Raw genomic sequence first — 7371 nt, 5'->3', positions numbered from 1 at the left:
ATGTTGTTGTTTTTCATTGCAGCAGGCAATCAAGAATTTGCCCGAGGGCAGAGGTCGTACACCTTCTATCTGACCGACCGCGTCAACCAAAACACGACACTGGAGTGATGGCCCAAGCTGAAAACACTGGAGAAGATAAAGAGAAAAACCCAAATCGGTTCAGCGCTGCGCGCTGAGAGCACGTGTTGGAATATCTCATGTCGAGTCCCATCGCTGTCGACGACGCCAAATGTAACCGAGTGCCGAAACACCACAATCATATGTGAAGCCGAAGTCCACTGAAACGGGATTGAGAATAACTGTTATGGCTTCTGGAAGGAAGGCCTGAACATATATAGACACACACCAATGCCGCCAGACCACATCACAAACAGAACTCTACAATCCACAGGTGTTGCCCACACACACACACACACACACACACACACACACACACACACAGAAGCCGTATATATATATGTATATATGTATATCTATATCTATAAATATATAGAGATAGGTGATAGTGTATTTTTCGCGTGGCTATAAATTGATTCGGCCTTTTCACTTTGACAGTAAGAACAACTTCCGGATGCAAGGGAAGCGTTCTGGCCAGCGCAGTGACATTCTAAAAATAGTAACGTAGTAACGGGAATATGGATTGACGCCACACGAAGGAAGGGAGATAAACGCTGAAAAGACTGGAGAAGATAAAGAGAAAAACCCAAATCGGGTTCGGGATTGAGAATAACTGTTATGGCTTCTGGAAGGAAGGCCTGAACATATATAGACACACACCAATGCCGCCAGACCACATCACAAACAGAACTCTACAATCCACAGGTGTTGCCCACAAACACACACACACACACACACACACACACACACACACACACACACACACACACACACACACACAGTACGAGCTAGTCGTGTGACAGAGAGTTTTCTTGCACACGAGACTGTAGATGTTTCACGACGGCTTTAGCCGGAGTGAAACAGCAGCAGTCGAGTGTGCAAGAAAACTCTCTGTCACACGACTAGCTCGTAATGGCGATTATGTCTCACAGCTTCAACAGAGGAGAGAACAAACACGTTTTGCGTACTCACGCTTGATAAACCTAAACACAGGAGCAGCCATTGTGGAGAGATCTACTTTTTGACTAAAGTGACCGAACAACATTACTATAAATGACGTCTCGGTATATGTGAATGACGTCACAGTCATCGTCACAGTCTGTATCTTTTGAAGCATCGCAATCTTCATGACGTCTTTCTGTGTCTGCATCCGCGAAATGTTTGTTCTTTCCGGGATCTTTGTCATCTATGTTCAGAACTCTGTCCTTATAGTGTCAGACTAACAGGCCTCCTGAGCGAGCCACTTTCCAAGGGCAGCTAAATTCGCGTATAGAAACAGTACTGTCGTCTGGGATGCCGTTTTCAGTATTCTGAGCGTTGAAGAATTTGTAGAGAGAAGAAACGATAACAGCAGGAGAAATAAAAGTCGTGTGTGCATTTTGGGGTTTTTTGGGGGACGATTTCGAGTTTGAATCCGTTCTTGCACATGCTCCAAAGCGTGTAACATACAATCTTGCACACGTTTGCTTTAGTAGTGGCAAAGAAGGAAAGCGTGTGACATATATATATATATGGCAGAGAGTAGTATGTAAGCGCCTAGGGCTATATCTAGATTAGGCGCATAAAAATGATCACAATAATAATAATAATAATATATATATATATATATATATATATATATATATATATATATATATACATATATATATATATATATATATATATATATATATATATATATTGCTGGCAATGATGCAAGAAGCGTAAATAAAAGGATTAGACACTGCGACTGGTGGCATTACAGAGTTGTGGGTGCACTGACACACTTTTGTATAAAAATAGTTTTGCAGGAATAATAACAAGTCAAGTCAAGTCAAGTATTTTATTGTTTTGGGCCCAGAGGGCTTTGAAACAAAGATATAACTTTAACAAAAAAGGTAACAAATCAGACAGTTAATATATGTATACAAATTGAGCGGACAAATACAACAATACTATACAACCAAAATAAATTGGCAATATACACTTCCATACATACAAAAAACAAACAACAGCAAAAACACACACAACAAGAGGCGAAGCCTTCAAGGCTCCCGTAAGAAATCAACAAACAGTAACATAACACAAACTCACTCACTCCGTAACACACAAACACACACACACACACACACACACACACACACACACGCACACACACACACACAGTTAAAACTAACGCATCATATCAACTCCATGTATAATTTTCAAAAGAAGGCAAACAGATAAAATGACTAGGGTAATAGGTTAGGTACCTGCCATGTGGGCACTTTTTCCACTGCTGTCCTCAGTCCTATACTTTTCATCAAGACTTGTCACCATGCCGAGTAGATCTAAATTCGGAAGTCTTCATGTGGCTGAGGCATATATCTGACATAGCGTCGATCTTGTTGTAGGTTAACCTCCTTTCTGAAACAAATGGCAAAATGCGATTAGTTATGATGACTACAACCTACACAAATATAAACAGTGTTTTGAAACAGAATAGTCAGGTTATACAAGCCACTTTACCTATGCAGCATGGTAACCCTACAATATGCGAAACATGTCGACTGCAGCAGCCTGGTTCTTAAAATAATTCTGACGGTCAACACAGCCAGAAATGCCAACAAAGACAAGAAAGCTGTGGCAAGGTAAGCTTACCAAACGTTACATAGCGAATCATATGATAGTGCGTAAACAGCAAACAGTAGATCTACAATCAAAGAGAGGATCGAGTCTGGAATGAAACGCGATACAGATCTAGCATTCAAAAACTGTCTTTCACGTTCAAGGAAGTTGTTGCAAAGTACTTAAGACTTACTAAATTGTACAGACAAAACCATGACAGTGCATGTTTTGAATCTGAGGAAAAAATCGTGATCATTTTGACTTTGAGAACAGATTCATTCCGTTTCCTTATATCTGCATGTTCAAGTAAATGGTGGACAGTTTTTTTTCGGGCAGAGTAAACTTAACTTGAGACTCTACTGCAAGTCTTGAAATTCACATAAATCGAACCACGAGCAAAGACATCCAAACATTACAGGCACTTTAGATCAACTCATTTCACTAGAGGTGACTGCCTAGCACTGTGTTTGACATCCGTGTCTGCTGAAATAAAAAGAAATTAAAACAAAACGGATTAACAGTAGGTGACACGTTATCAGAGTGGGAGACACTAGATCTGTCTCTGAACTTACCGGGATACGGCTGCAAGATCGACACTGGCTGCCGCGCTTTCGACAGCTCTTCCTCGCGTGGACATTGGAAACACGCTGTGCAGATCAAATTGTAGGAAATCTCCCTTTGGTATCTTCTTTATTTACTTTTCTGGAGCTTAGAAACCGAACAACATGAAATCGTCTTCCCCGGCGAATCGGCGAGGTGAGAACTGGACCACAATCCTTCGCGCGACCCCTGACCTGATCTTGACACCTGACCTGCCGTCTACATGCCAAACACGACACAAATCAGTCAACTGCTTGTACCCCTTCAAAACCCCCCACCACCCGTTTTCTTTGGATACACGCTTTAACTACACACATGCCGACACAATGTTGATCATTGCTTCAATAATTTGAAGATGGTGCTTGAAAATTAACCACGTGAAATGAGTATTTCGGTGTTTAGCCAAAAATGTTAAAGTTTCTGCCACAGACATACACACATACATACATACGCACGCACGCACGCACAGACAGACAAAGTTTACCATCGCATAGGCTACACTTACGTGAGCCAAAAAACGACTGACTGACAAATCATAGTTTACGTCTTTACACGTACTACTAACCTATTAGATAATTATAGGTGGTGGGTTCAAGTGCTTGTCTTTCGGATGAGACGAAAAACCGAGGTCCCTTCGTGTACACTACATTGGGGTGTGCACGGTAAAGATCCCACGATTGACAAAAGTGTCTTTCCTGACAAAATGTTATAGGCATAGATAAAAAAAAATGTCCACCAAATACCCGTGTGACTTGGAATAATAGACCTTGAAAAGTAAATATTCGCCGTAATGGCTTGAGATGTACTGGCCGATGTGAATGCGTGACATTTTGTGTAAAAAATGCCATCTAACACGGCAGAAATTAATATGTAAAGCGCTTAGAGAACGTTAAGCGCTATATACATCTCCCATATAAATAGTGTTGTTTTCAGGCCTCTGTCTCTGGTCATTGACATATGTGACCCTCCACCACAGAATGAGTCGCATGTCACCTCGCGCGGTTCTGAGCTAGGCTTAATATAAGTCCGGGGGGTGTCTGGTAACAGTGTGAGGGTCACCTTATTCACAGGCTTATAACTCAAACAGTTTTCGCTCTTTTCTAAAACAGTTTTCACCACTGCATAGAGCATAAACAACTCTTTAGGAAAGTGTAAACATATGAAAATCATGCAAAGGTGACATGTGACTCATTCCGTGGTGGAGAGTCACATATGTGGGTTTTTGCTGCCTTGTACTGACCCCTGTCGAGTGTCTGATAGTTTTGACATGTAGGATATTGTTGTGTTGGTAACAAGAATCCCAAAAGCGGCGTATGGCTGCCTGAATGGCGGGGAAAAACCGTCCATACACGTAAAAACCCACTCGTGCAAAAACATGAGTGGACGTTTGAGTTTCAGCCCATGAACGAAGAAGAAGGTTACAAGAACCTATACATAGTTTTAGTCCTGACCTATTGTTATCTAAGTATTGAAATAACACTGAAAAGGGACATGGATGTTTGTAAACTCGTTACCATTAGCTTATTTTCAGTGGCATGAAACTAATAAATGATCAGATTATGTCTTCGGTTGCAAACCCAAACGCTTCAACGGTGCTGCCACCTTCTTCTTCTTCTTCTTCTTCTTCTTCTTCTTCTTCTTCTTCTTCTTCTTCTTCTTCTTCTTCTTCTTCTTCTTCTTCTTCTTCTTCTTCTTCTTCTTCTTCTTCTTCTTCTTCTTCTTCTTCTTCTTCTTCTTCTTCTTCTTCTTCTTCTTCTGCGTTCGTGGGCTAAGAATGGATTTGTACGTGTATGATCGTTTTCACCCCGCCATTTAGGCAGCCATACGCCGCTTTCGGAGGAAGCATGTTGGGTATTTTCGTGTTTCTATAACCCACCAAACTCTGACATGGATTACAGGATCTTTTCCGTGCGCAATTGGTCTTGTGCTTGCGTGTACACACGAAGGGGGATAAGCCACTAGCAGGTCTGTACATAAGTTGACCTGGGAGATCGGACAAATCTCCACACTTAACCCACCAGGCGGCCGCGGCCGGGATTCGAACTCACGACCTTCCGATTAAGAGGCCGACGTCTTACCACCCCGCCACAGCGCCCGTCAATGTGCTGCCACCTGCAACTATACGTAAGTCATCAGCTGGCCTTGTTTATGTCGCATTAACTCCACACTGAATACCCCCACTCCCTACCGAGGTTTTAGCGAACTTTGGACACCATATCTCGCTCATATGGTCTTGTTCGTGGTGAAAGTAATGGTGTGTGTGAGTGTGTGTGTGTGTGTGTGTGTGTGTGTGTGTGTGTGTGTGTGTGTGTGAGAGTGTGTGTTTGCGTGTGTGAGTGTGTGTGTGTGTATGTGTGTGTGTGTGTGTGTGTGTGTGTGTGTGTGTGTGTGTGTGTGTGTGTGTGTCTGTCCTCTGTTTCGTAATAACTCATAACTCATAACTCATAACATTTTATTGATCCAACAAAGGAAATTAAATTGGTCATCAGCACATATAGGTCATTAATTAATAATTATAAAAGAATAAGAGAAGAAAATTCATAAAACCCATGATAACAAAAAAAATATCTAAAGTAATATATGTACAACTACAATACCCTTTCAATCAATCAGAAAAAAATACCAATCACGACCAATCCCTTTCCTGACAGCTGACAGTTCTTACAAAATCAAAGTGTGTTTATTAGATCACTTCAAAGGGGAACTGTGATAGGATGAAGTGTCAAAAAAAGGTACAAATTCATATAGTTGTCTTTCATCTCATCTTTCCACTGTTTTTATCTTTTCCATTTTTACTTTTTTAATATTTATTGAAGATCTGATATAACGTATTCGGAAAGACATGGAATCGAGACGAGAGTGATGTTTGTGTGTGTGTGTGTGTGTGTGTGTGTGTGTGTGTGTGTGTGTGTGTGTGTGTGTGTGTGTGTGCGTGTGTTTGTGTGTGTGTATGTGTGCGTGTGTTTGTTTGTGTGTGTGTGTGTGTGTGTAAGTAAATATGTGTGTGTGTGTGCGCGCGTGTGTTTGTGTGTGTGTGTGTTTCTGTGTGTGTGTGTGTGTGTGTCAGTGTGTGTATGTGTGTGTATGTGTGTGTGTGTGTGTTTGTGTATGTGTGTGTGTGTGTGTGTATATATGTGTGTGTGTGTGTGTGTGTGTTTGTGTGTGTTTGTGTATTTGTGTGTCCTTTTCATAAAATCAATACGAAAAAATACCAATCACGTCCAATCTTGTTCCTCTCAGCTGACAGTTATTACAAGTTATTCCCCCCTCTGCTTCTTTACCTCTGTAAACTTGTAGAGCTAGTTATTTTTCGATAATGACCCAGCAACCAAACAAATAACGAGCCAGCAACAGCCTGAATCCTCGATAGTGCAATGGGTTGAGAAGCTGTTCTGTTTCGGTACTACTTTTGCGACTGAAAAGTTCCGAACGCTCTATACGTACGAAGTATACATCTCTGGAGCAAACAATACAAACATACCGCATTTAAATTAACAACTAGCCTACAGGCCTGAACACATGAATCTCCATATAAAATCCATGAGTTCGGTTGTTTTCTGAATCTAGATCTGCCGTGCACAAACGTTCATCACAAGCAAATTCCCAAGGCAAGTAACTCATACTTTGTCTGGCGACAAGAGTAGTTCCCCTTCTTTTCACTCAGTTTCTTCGACAACACTGACTGCAATCCGACGGTCAGTTTTCAACAATATTTCATTTTATAAACAGATCACACGCAACCAAATGCACACATCTCATCACTTTAAACAACATAAAGCGGTTTCATACACTATTTTCCGAACTTCATACAGTAATTAACGTTGGAACACGGGTGCAAAAGTTCGTCTGCTAGCCCCATTTGACGAAAGAACATTATCCTAAGCGATACTAAAACATAAACAGAACACACAATATCTGCCTTTACCGCCACAGCAGAATAACAGCATATATCTGTGTACTTGATTTTTAGTCCAAAACAGGGAAACTGACAAGAAGTGTTAACAGAATGGAATGATTTGCACGGAACTATACAGCCGCGCATCAATCGATCGCCTGCGCAGGTTGACT

This window comes from Littorina saxatilis, linkage group LG11 (genome assembly GCF_037325665.1).
Source record: "Littorina saxatilis isolate snail1 linkage group LG11, US_GU_Lsax_2.0, whole genome shotgun sequence".
NCBI lineage: Eukaryota > Metazoa > Mollusca > Gastropoda > Littorinimorpha > Littorinidae > Littorina > Littorina saxatilis.
This window is presented reverse-complemented; position numbering follows the sequence as displayed.